Source organism: Falco rusticolus, chromosome Z (genome assembly GCF_015220075.1).
Source record: "Falco rusticolus isolate bFalRus1 chromosome Z, bFalRus1.pri, whole genome shotgun sequence".
Classification (NCBI taxonomy): domain Eukaryota; kingdom Metazoa; phylum Chordata; class Aves; order Falconiformes; family Falconidae; genus Falco; species Falco rusticolus.
The window spans coordinates 25,895,078-25,908,110 of NC_051210.1; positions in this window are offsets into that span (position 1 = coordinate 25,895,078).

Below are 13,033 nucleotides of genomic sequence, written 5' to 3' on the forward strand. Positions count from 1 at the left end.
AGAGGAAGAATGGAGAAGAAACGATTATGTGGGTATGACTCAAATGAGAGTTGACTACTGTGTCTGCAGTTCTTGGTGTCAAGAGAGGACATTCTCAGGCAGGTTCATTCTGATTAGAAAAAGAAATGGTAAAATTGGTGTATCTTCCTATTCCCCTAACTTCATTGGCCTGGAAGGAAAGCACCATGAGTGAAATGGGAAGAAATTTGCTTTAACTGAAATATTTTTGTTTCTCTGGGATGGTCCAGGCTTGCACATGAAACAGAAACTGGCCCTTAGCCTCGTTGTATTTTAATTTCATCAGTTAAAAGTGTTCTGAGATGAAAAATGCTGTATGACTGGAAATACAGGAAAAATATTATAGCTATGGTTTAAACTGAAAAGAAACTTGTGTAAAGAAGGGGGGAACTTTATTTTCCTTACAAAAATAGTGAATTGCATATATATTGGCAGAAATTTAAATAATCTGGGAGTTTTTTTTCATCATTCAGGCCTTGCTGGTTACTATCTCCTGTTCATAGCCTTACTAAAAGCCTATTCAACAGTTACAGCAATGGACTAAAATCGCTTTGCCAGCTGAAACACTCTGAATTTGTGAATCCGACTTTTTTCTCTCCCCCAAAATTGTTGAAGTGAAGGAAAGAAATTGATGCTCTTTGTGAATCTTTCCCAGTAATTTCTCAGTCTCCTTGATGAATCCCATTATCTGGAAAGCGACCTTTACAGTTCATATCTCTTTCATGCCTAATGCAGTTATTCTCCATTCTGTTGTAATGAAAGTATTACATGGATAACTATCAAGCATTATCTTCCAGAAGGAGAACTAATTTGGGAAAGAAATGAAGTACTTTGACATGAAACCTGATTTCTTTTTTTTTTAACCTTGTAGATACTTGAGAGTGAGTGCTTAGTAAGTTCACAGACATGGTAAATACACTGAACTACGTACTTACTGTAAAAGGTAATTCCCGTTTCAGAATTTATGGACAGTTGAATCAATTCCTCACTTCAATTACAATACTTGGATGAATATTTTGTGCTGCTGGACATACTGAAAAAAGACCTGTTTGAGTTTTTTAGGTATATAACTAGGCAGGTTATATGTGGATACATATTTTTCCCAGCTGTATGCCCCTTGACATGATATCTTTGCTTTTGTGAACAGTATCAAAGAAACTAATACCTGCTGTAATTATTAATTTTATACCTTTTTTAGTTTCGGATTGCTTTGAAGTAGCTATGCAGCACAGTGTAATCTGTTCCACAAAGAGCTGTGAATCAGGTGAAACTTAGGCTGTACAGGTCTGTGCTAGTAGAGCTGTTAAGCTTTAGCTTCAGCTGGTTGGCTTAGGACAGATGAAACTCTCTCCTGCTTCCCATTTGATTTACTTCTCTGTGAATCTAATTATGTAATACCCAGTAATTTCTAGGGAAGGATGGGTCATAGCCAATTGACAGAAATATGCAGGAAAGTGTAAGTGCTCTACAGAATGTGCAATTATGTCAAGTTCAGATCACATGAGATCCTCTCATGCCATGAATGATGTGTATCATACTTTGCTGAGTAATCATTTCCTCCTTTTTCCCTAGGAATGGAGCTTGGCTAGAGGCAAAGTAAAATTGTGTTAGGTTTTAGCAATCAATAAAAAATCTAGTTGATCCATGCTGCTGTTGTGACTATCCCATCTTAAGGAACAAAATATTCACTGCTAATCGCAAAAATGGTAACATTACCTGCCTGAAAGTTTTGGTTTCTCAGAATGATGAAAGAAATCAGGGAATAGATGTCAACAGACATGGGGAAGTTGAGGTAATCAAAGATTCAAGTTCTGACATATATCAAATGGCTATGCTATTTCTTATACCCATGTTAGCACCAATAAACCAACGTGGACCGCTTTTTGCTGCTAACATGGTGAATGAGATCAGGAAAAAAAAAGAAGAATGCTTCAAGTTTAATGGAAACAAACTGAAAGAAACAATGTAGACAGCCTATCAGTAGGACACAAGGCTGTGCAAAATAGTACTTTTTTTGAAAAGTGTTAGTTCTCTATAGTTGTAAAAGACAGCAGCATAACTGAATTGGATATACTGACATGTCTGCATAGAAAAATCTGCTGAAACCTGCCAAGTTTCTGCTTATAGTCTTCTTTAGAAAATGACTTGTTATTGATGAATCTTCCAGTCTGCTGCTATGGCTAATTTCAACAGCTGGAAAAAAGGTTCACTAGCCCTTCTGTGAGACTGTCAAACTGTTGCTTCCAGTAACAACACCATATATTTGAAAAGAAGCAAAGGCTCAAGTTGATACTGTAAAATACTTGTAGCTCGTATTTTCTGCATTGTAGGACTGTAAATAATTAATGTTTTTGGCTTTTTGGCAACCAAACTAAGAATTAAAACAAAATGGTTTGATTTTGTATTATCAAAACGTTCTATTCAATACGAAAGTAAACATTTCATTTGCAGATATTTGGAAAGAAAAAGAGATGGAAGGGTAGTTTTAAAATACTTCTAGAAAATGCAAGACACTTTTTTCCGAGAGCCCTGTCTTTAGGGCTCTTAGCCAGGTTGCTGGAGAGCCAAGTTCATCCTGCATGAGCAGACTTGAACTCCCCCAGGGAGTGCCCTAGCAGTCAGACCAAGGGCAGTCTCCATCTCTTCTGTTGGTGATTTCTTTGTCATAAACAATAAACCTATGCGATACCAGCAATCTTCCCTGAAGTGCTATGTTCCCTAGTGAAAAAGCATGAGGAGAAGAGGGAGTGAAAGAGACATTTTCACGCAGTAAATTATGTTCTGAGAAGGTCTTGCACTTTAGTAAGCAGAGAGGAGAGCAGAGTGTTACCTTGGCAGCTCAGGTGCTATTTAGCACGGTAGGAAGCTTGGATCAGGTCACTGCAGATCAAGAAGGGGAATGAATTTTGGTAGCGCCACACAGGCAAAGGTATAAACCACTGAGTTACTTTGTCAATGACACTACTGCTTTTTGTTCAGGTTGCTAGTTCCACCTCTCACTTCTATTTCTCAGTTAGGACAAGTTGATGAATTTACAAAGATATTGCTATGTCAGATTTATTTTTTTAGTGCCTGACTCAGCAGAAAAATAAATAATTACCAAGTTCTACCATACCAAATAAGGTCTTATTAGGATCTAAAGGAGGCCACATGTTGTTTTGCAGTACTTGTGTCTTCTTCTACACAGGAATTTTGCAGATTCCCCACATTGTCTGCCAGTACCTTTGAGAGACCACCTTGACTCCATACAAGGAATATGTGACAAAGCAGAGCTGGGAACTGCTAGTGTTGCCATCTCTGCAGCCTTCTGCTACATGCTAGCCTTGTCATGTGATGTGATTCTTCCCTTTCCCATTATTAAGGTCTAAGATGGGAAGAAGATGACATAGCTACCTCTCTTCCATTCTTATCAGACGTGATTGTCTGTGTACAGATTTTCTGTATATATGCAGATTTTTACAGTACCAGAAAGCAGAAAGTATGCCAGAACTCTAGACAGCATAGGAAGAAATGGGAAAGATGACATGTTTTCCTGTTGGTACATCTATTTTCAGACATCTTAGGACATGTTACTTCATTGAAGGTAAATTGACAGTTAACTGTAACTCAGTTATGTGATAAAAGATTTAAATTATCTTTAATTCTTCTCTTAAGTCTGGGTAAATTGTGCTTAGCTTTGACACATATTTTGCCTTTTATGTTCATATATATAATGAGGAAAATGATACAAAGGCAATTACTGGGTTGACTGGAAGGAGACCCTGACAAATTCTGTTGAAATTTGTTCTTCCTTCACAAGCAAGCAATGAAGATTTTCTTTGGTGGCTCCTTTTAGTGGAGCATAGATATTCTTTGTCTTCTGCATTGAATTGACTTCCACAGCTTCACCAACCCTGAATAATTTAATGAATCAAGAATATTTTGAAGAAGATCTCTCTATTCTCTCTGATAACTTTTTTTCCTTTCCATTTTCATTCACTTTCTCAGTCCTCTTTCCTTTCCCTTCTATTCATCAGGGAGCAAACTCTATTTTTGCAATCTGTAGGGAGAAATTATCTTCCAGGCAGAACATAAGGTCCATGCACACTCTCCTACATTTAGTTAGCAGCCACCTAAGTGCACCAAAGTGCCTACAGGTAGGCTTGCTAGAACTGCTATTCCCCCCATTTGTTTTCTCTAAAGCAATTTTATCCACTGAGGACTAACGTGTTTGAAAAATTCATGAAACAGAACTTGCCCTTTCTCTTTATTTTTATTAAATAAATTGATCCACAACTGCACAAAAAGCTGTTAATTTTCCCATGTTAGTGTATAGCATTCTGTGAACTTTTCAGTAATTTCTCATGCATTCTCTTGATCCTGTGCATTCCGTTCTCTTCAAAGCTTTCTTTTGCCTTTTCACAAAGATCTTGCTTGTAAGCCTCTTGTCTTTCTGTTCCTAGTATTCTTTCTTAAGGAAAGAAATGGGTTCAGTTTCACAGTCTATTTCTGATTTGGTCCAAATGCAGACTATATGATGTGTTTCAGGCTAACTGTGATTTTCATCTATTTTTTTCCATTCAAAAAGTGAGAGTATTAAAAGAGTGATAGCTATCTGGGAAGAAGTTAAGTTACTAACATATTGTTTTAATGGAGTCTGGAAGAGATTGTAAAAAGTTAATACAAATAGGAAAATGGCTTTGTAATAGGAATTGGGCCTGCTACCATGCACAAAATGATGTCTGAAGTTTTAGAAGTAGCAATCTCTTTCTTTTTTCCAGGGCAATGGACTTTTAAAAAAGTATTTTTAAAAAGCAGGTAGTGAACTTTATCACAAATACCTGTATTAAGATACTGCAAATATCGACCTAGAGACTGTAATATGAAATTGAAATCTAGCTGAAGTGTTGTTTAGTGAAGATACCAAACTGGTACTTTTGGACAGAAAATTATCTGATTCTGTTCTTGATCTTGCTCAGAGACAAGACATGTAGTTTAATACTTCCTAGAAAATGTTTTTCTGTTTTTACTGTGGTGAACCTAATGATAATTTTTCCCATTTACAAGAACATAAGGAAGTACTTTAGCTGGAGAGAAGTATTTTAACTCTATTGTACTCAGTACAAGTGACAACATGTAGCAACTGAGAAGCTGGACCAGTATTTTAATCAGGTTTTCAGAAGAAATGAATGACTGATTTAGAGTTTCATCAAAAGATTGACTTTTAAAGGATCTTTACAGTAAAAAAACTTTCTGTTGAAATTCATTTGGGGAGAAAGTAAGACAATACCCTGCCTTAAAATGTGTCGGAAAACCTGTCCAAAGTTTGATGCTGCCAACTGGGCTGTAGAAATTTCTGTAGTTGGTTACAACAGAGCAGGTAGAGTGTCTGGCACAAGTGCAAGCTGGAAAAATTGAAGGGAAAATAAGAGAACAGGTCACATTAGGATAAGAACCTTAGCAATGCAGAAGCCAGAACTAGTGAGGACAGCAGACAAGAAAAATACAAACAAGAAATCCCTCTTCTCTTCCTAAATCTTTTCAGGGACTCAGAGTAACTAAGTTTTGAAATGAGATATAAATCACTCAGAATTAAAAAGGGGATGAGATGACCTGAAAAAGTTATGAAGCCATCAATTGCATCTGAAATAGACCCTGGAAAAGCAGATGGTTGAAATGAAATGAGCTGATAGGTGAGCTATCTAAAATGAACTTTAAATGATTTTTAAATGAGTCCTAGGGCTTCTATCTTGGAATTAGAATGAAGGATATGACTTGTGGATTGGGTTGTCTGTAATAAAGTAGAAGGTGCTTATGATGAAGAATCATGTTTGTTTATTGCCATGAGATGGTATAGGTTTTTAGAACCAAAACTGTTTTGAACCCAAGGTACCAAACTTGACTCACACCAGTGTTGTAACCACCAAAACCACAGTTCTACTGCATTTGAAGTGTAATATATACAAGTAGAGTTGATGTTGCCCAAAGATATATGAGGCATACACCAAAGGAAGAAAGAAAACTTGATTTTTGTGTGGAGGAACCTACAATGTAAACTAAACAAGATGTAACTGGTAGTGTAATACACAGGTATTACATTACCTATGGCAAGGTTTGTGGCGTAACATGAGAAAGCTTTTTCTTGTGGCTTTTTTTTTTAAACTCTGTAAGTCAAATAGATGCTCTAGTTGCCCAGTTTTGTGCTACAGTTAAAAAAAAGTCATTCTTAAGTAGAACAAAACTTGAGAATAGGTAAAAGCTGTTGCAGCGTTAGTCCACATCCCCAGCAGAAGATGTATGGAAGTGAGGTTATCAGCTGGAATAGGCAGTACTCAACAATAAGGGGTTTAGCTTTTGGGTGTCAGAGAGATAAGACTCAGGACAGATGCCCAATATTTGGTGCTATTTGGTGTCTGTAATAAGAAAGAGAATAGTACAGAGCAGATATAGTAAGAAGTGGCAAGACAGACTGACCATGTTATGGCAAGAGACAGAGTGACAGGTCTGACCAACTTTTATACATTCCTCAGTTCCAGGCTGTCCTTCCTTCCTTCATTAAAGTGAAATAGTCAGTTCAGGCACTGAAAGGAAGAAATGGAGACTGAAAAGGAGGCAGGAGCACGGTGCAAGGCTGTGTTGATGAAGACAGTGAGGAGGGCTGTTTTCTAAGTAAAACTTATTTGGAGAGCAGAACTGCTAGAAGTCTGTACTTGTGTATGGCTTCTGTTCTTTGGTCTACCTCATTCTGGCTTTGAAGACCTGGTTCTTAACTTAGTACTTTCTAATGTTCTTAGGCTATGCATTTTTTTGTTTAATTTTCTTAAACAAATAACTTCCAATTTCTTTAGAAATAGCCAAAATATCAAAATAGAGTCTGTTGTGTTTTTTTGTTTTGTTTTGTTTTTTTTTCTCCAAGTGGAGCTTAAATTTGATGGGTTTCTAAAATGTTTCAGGTAGTGCAAAGTGGTTTTAAGCCAAAAAAGCATAAGGAATTTTTGTTAGAGAACCTGATTCCACTGCACAAGGTAATTTTCTTTTTCTTTTTAATGTCCTTTCCATCCAAGAGGTTTAGACTCCTCTTGGCTCGAGGATCAAAGAAATAACAACAAGACAGGTAGGGTAAAGGAGAATTCATATTCTCAGAATATTCACATATATAGGAGAATATATGCGAATGAAAGCAAATTCTGGAAGTGCTAGTGGGATGTATTGTTGCTAATGAAATGATTAAGACACACACTTGCAGTTGGACCCCATACTTCTTGTGAAAATGACTAAATGTCATAGCTTTAACATTCTCAAAATTTTTCTTATTCTATTGCAGTAATTTTGGGTGCAGCATTTCTGAACTATAAGCAAGAAGCAATATTACTTGTAGCCTTATAACAAGAGGACAAAGCTGGAACCCAGAACTCCTGAATTTCTTTGCCCCATGAAGTTATTAAGTCTCTGTATGGAACTTGGCATCTTATTGATTTCCCTGGGCTAACATTTTAAAGCATGAACTCTTACTATGGGAGATGCAGTCAGAAGGACCCAGGAAAAAGCAAACTCAATTATTTTTTTTTGTTTTTGTTAGAAGTAGTTGCTACCTAGAACTACCTAAATGCTAAGTATTTTAGAAAAATGTAAGTATAAGACTACTGTCCCTTTCTGAGTATTCTTTTGCGTGACAGTTATATAGAGAAATGGCTAACAAAAATCTTACAACCTGCCTACTCTAATATTTAGGTGATACTTTTGCTTAACTGGCACTTGTAGATACATGATGAAAAACAAAGATTCAAGGAAACTTTGGCAAAAATAGTATATTAAAATCTGTTAGAACTGGAAAGAACAAATCTGGGGGGAAACCCACAATTCTTTTATAACTGATTGGTATATCCTTCTACCTGAGAACTTGTATTAGTCACTGCATAATTCATTTAAAAACATGGGAGAAGTAGTAATGAGTTAATATTTCTTGCACTTCATAGAGCGAGAAGATTTGTAAAAATTTATTTTAGACTAATAACATGTTGTCTGTAGTGTAGCTGAACTAGAAGAATCATGTTTGTTTTAGTTAAAAAATTCAGCTCCTTTGAACATTGTGCCATATGGCAGGAGTATGGACATCCAAGGTCTTACTGTAAGGAAAAAAACTACTATAGTGCTTGGCAAATAACTAGGTCTTATTACTCAGTAAAAGAGAAAGAAGTATAAAAGTACAAGATGATAACTTGAAAAACTACCTAAAAACTATGGTAAAGTTTCAACACTCCAGAAGACTTACCCCAAGCCTGCTTTCTGTTTGGAAAATTTAGAAAGCTTATTCCCTATGAGAAGAAGGGCTTTCGATAATTTTCCAAGTGTAGTCTTGACAGCAACCTCCTTGAAGTGTTTCTTGGATATGAAACTTTATCACAATTAATTCAACTTCTGTAATAGCTCTGAAGCAGACAGCTGAGCTAAACTAGAGTATAATATCATTCATAAGTTTAAAAATACCAAAAGCCCTTGTTATGAGTATTAGCTTGCAGTCAACGGCTGGAGCAGTACTTTCATGAAACCTTGTATAACCTTGTATATTAATCAATTCTCTAGGTTGGTGATCCAGCAGAGAAGGATTCCTTTTTCTGTGTAAAGCAGGTTTCTGTCCTTCGAAAAGGTGAAATGTGTTTTTTTTATTATATTATTTATTTTGTGTGTATAAGTGGTAAGACAAATTAAACATTAGAAAAGCCCTAAAACCAGCTTTCATTCCCTGTCAGCTACTTTGACAGTTGGGCATAAAATGTTTTTTATCAGTTTTTTTTGAGGTAGGCTAGATGTGACTCCATCTTTGAAAAGAAGGTTGATTTTGGTGGAAGAGTCCAAAGAAGCCATCATGAAATTAGGGGTTTGCACGCAAGGGCAAGGACAGTAAAAGAAGGAGTGAGGCAGGACATAATGAGGGAAACCTTCACTCCCCAGGTCTGTATTTTCAGCAAACTCCAGAGACCTTGAGAGGCTAGGGGCCCACACTGAGAAAGGCAAAGGACAAAGCTGTGAGAAATGTCCGTTTTGTGCCAAGAAACTTTTAGAAGTTTTGAATCTTTGGCCCAGATCTCCACCTGGTGTTAATTTGACTGAAATCAAAGTAATTATGCAAGGACTACCTGTGAGAAAAGTTTATAATTGTATCCTTGAAAATGAACATGAGTTCACAGAAATAGAGCATGTCTAGACAAATAGATAACTATAAGCAGCTAGTTATTGTATTGTACTGTAATGTTTACTGTTGCATGATGTAGTCAGGGTAACTGCTTTAATTAAGCAACTCTGAATTCCCCCTAACCTTTACCTTATTCTCAGCTGGTTGGAGATAAACCTTCTATTATTGCATATGTGTCAATCCTCGGAGGCACATAAGAGAAGAAACTGCTAGCTGAAGCACCTGTGAGTGTATCAGTACTTTCACTGTTACAGCTATGCTAGATCTTTGTATAAAGTTGTTCATTTATCCAAGGGAAAATATGAAAAATACATGAATACATTAAATTGATGACATATATATACATTAAAATAAGCAACTGATCTTTCTTGAATTTGTTTTTGTGTTATTTGCTATATATTTTTAGGTTTTTATTGTCTTTACTGTTGGCTTTTTCTTACCATGCATGGCAAAACAGAACACTCTTTGTTAGCTTTATAACAAGAGTTTGTGTTGGTATTATCACATTCTAGAAACAACTTATGGTGTTGGGTTATTTTTATTTGCATCGTTTTGGTTTGTTATTTTGTTGTTGTTGTTTTCTTTTGGTGCCTCATCCCCCACCCCCACCCCCCCCTCCCCATTGACATAAAATTTTGATTACTTCATTCTGTGAATGCCTTCTGGAGTGTGCTTTACATTTTGTCTTTGTCTTGTCTTTTACTGGATCTTTATAGATGCTCTTTCTCTTTTTCTGCTCTACATAAAGCATTCACGTGCTTTACAGATTAAAAAGTCAAAACATTTACATACATGAAAACTTCGCCTTCGGATGTAGGTGAAATCTGTTTACTAACAATGTCATAGTTAAATTTTGTCTGTATTTCTACTACGTTACTTTGACTTTTGATAGTGAGAAAGTTGTAAATAGATGCATTTTCATTAAATTTTTGTTAAGGCACGTTTTCTCAAGGCTAGAATGCTATCAGGAAGGAAATTACCCTGTACTTCAAGGGTGATTCTGAACTTTAATCATTCCATTACCCTATTTCTAATAGATCACTAAAGTCTCTATTCTTATCTTGTACTGCATAGAAAAAAGCAGTGATGTCTGTTTTACAATCGGAAAATGGTGAGGTTTACTTATTGAAAACTGGTCAAAAAGCTAGACTCTTTGATAAAGTTGGGAAATACAATATGGGATATAAAATTCCTAAGCCTGACACAGTATTGAAATACTTATCTGCTTTGGGTATTTCGCATTTGTAGTTATATTATGTGGTATTACTTACTGCTAAGCAAGCAAGCACTCATATTTATTTTATCTACAGTTTTTAACTTCTGCAAAGTGAGTGATTCAAGTGTCAGTCAAAGATGTTTAGGTGTTGCTTGTGATAGTTGAGAACAGCAGAAACTCCTATGATATTTATTTATGTATGTAAGAAACACAAGTTATGTAGTTTTACAAAGAATGCTAGATCCTTCAGGGGAGCAGAGGTTGTGATGGGTACGTGGATTTCCTAGGGGAGTGGCAGTTAAACAGACTCGCTTGACTGAAAACCTGTATCGAAGAAACATACCTGGCTGTGATTCTTATGATTGTGCATGGGCTTAATTTTTGAGCTGGCAGGAAGGCAGGTGCTGTGTGAGCAGTGGAGCAGGTTGCACACCCTGAAGGACCTGGGTGACTTCATGTTGCAGAACTTTTAAGCAGCTCTGTGGGTAACAGACACCACTACACCTTTCATATTGTACTACAACAATACACTTGTTGCATCTTGGAGTGCCAGTTCATGAGGGTCAGAATGTAAACAATCAGTCTGGGATGTCATTCTTTGAACGGAAGATTGTCAGGTTTTTATTTTTGTGGCATCAACACTGGAGAATTTCACCTTGGGCAGCACTCCAGAGTCAAAGGAGGAACACTGCAGCTCTATGTGTAACTATGTCTCTAGATCTCCTATCTGCTGATGTCTCCCCATTCTTAGCACAGCAGTTCAATAAATTATCAAATTTTATAACAGCAACAGGAATTGAAGAAAAGTGCAATACAAATGAATTGGGTATACAGTTTAAAAGAAGAAGAACAGAACATATTTATAATATGAATTGTGGAAAGAAAATCTTAGTCCATCTTTCTGTGTTCTGTTCTGATTTAGATTTTGTGTAAATTAAGAATAAAGTAAATAAAAATGTGATCTTAAAAATTAAATAGGAAAGTAATGGAGTTATCTGAGGTTAGCAAAATCCCTCTTCTCCATATAATCATGCACATATATTTATTTGTTGATCCTCAGGAAGAACATTTTTTTTTAGTCCCTTAGAGCTTGTTTCATTACTGTTTTTCCAAGCAGGGTACAAGATACCATGTATTGCAAATAACAAAAAAATTACATAGGAATTAGTATCTGACTCCAGAACATTTATCTTCTCATGCTGAATCCACAGGCTGTTGCTACCAAAATTGAATCTAACTAGTATTAGAAGAAAATTTCCTTAAAGGCAGAAACATAATATATGCATATATGTGTACATAAACACATGCTGTGCCTGGACATTTCAGAATATTCAGCTGAGAGCTAAGCTTTCAGGTCTGGAGCTCCAAACAAATGTGAACAATGAAAACTTTTGGTTGTTTCAGCTTAGAGTTTATACAAATTAGTCTTGTTATGATAGACTGAGTCACTGGCTATCTGAGGCATTCTACTATTACACGTGAAAGAACCCTAAATAAATCCATAAGTCATTGTCTAGCAAGAAGGATTAGCTGTTTTCTATGTCCATTGCCCATCAGCAGTAATGTACAAGTTCTGGAGAAAAGTCTCAGTCTATAGCCTATGCTCTTGCATTCTGTCTGTTTTCTCAAAGAACTGTGAAATTTACAGTTTTGAAGGTCTTATCATTATAATTTGAAGTCTTACATTTCCAAAATGTAAAATATTTCTGAAGACTCAATTAAGTGATACTGACATTTTTCTTTAAAATAGGAAATTAAAATGGCATATGCAAATTGTTCAAGAAGCTGTATGTAGTTAAAAACAGTCAGTTTAGTACTGTGTTGTATATTTAAGTATGTAAAACTGGCATATCTGGCATATCCATATCAAGGTTTGGGTTTGTTTTGGTGTTTTGCATCAATCTTCTAAAATGTCCTGAGGTTCACAGCATGCAAAAGGTTCAATTTTCTCAGGCATTGCAGAATAAAGAAATAAATTCACATATTTTCTATTGTATGTAAAAATATTTGGCAATATCTTTTCAAGTAATTTACTTTGTTAATGTAACAAAACCCGTGAGTGCTGTCAGTCATAGCAGATGTAGAGACCTGAAACAATGAGAGTGGAGACTTATACCACAGCTTTCTGAGACATTAATGAAATAATAAAAATTTATATAGCTTTCTTCAAGTGAAGAGTCATTCTAAAAGAAACACACTGTCAGTGGGTAAATCCAGAGAGCCCACAGACAACTGTACAGTACTACTTGTTTAGGGAAGGTCTTTATAATGAAACTACAATCTCTATAAAAAGCTACAGGTCTCAGCAAAAATAATGCAAGACTCCTAACAGTTTTGTTTTCCCTGACCCTTTCCTTTCCAAGGTCTAACATTAACAAAGCATATGCTCTAGAATTACTCTTGATGTTTAGTTTTGTGCCCACTAGGGAATTAGCAATGCTATTGAAAACAAAAGTAAAGAATAATGTAATATTCTTAAGGGTAGCATTTAGCTAGATTTCAGTAGGCCAAATACAGCTATCCTGGTGATGACTGTACCACTAAGAATATAAATATATGTGCTTGTGAATATGATCTCCCGCAAGTATTTTCTTTCACCAGCCATTGCCCAGGCTGGAGTATTTCTT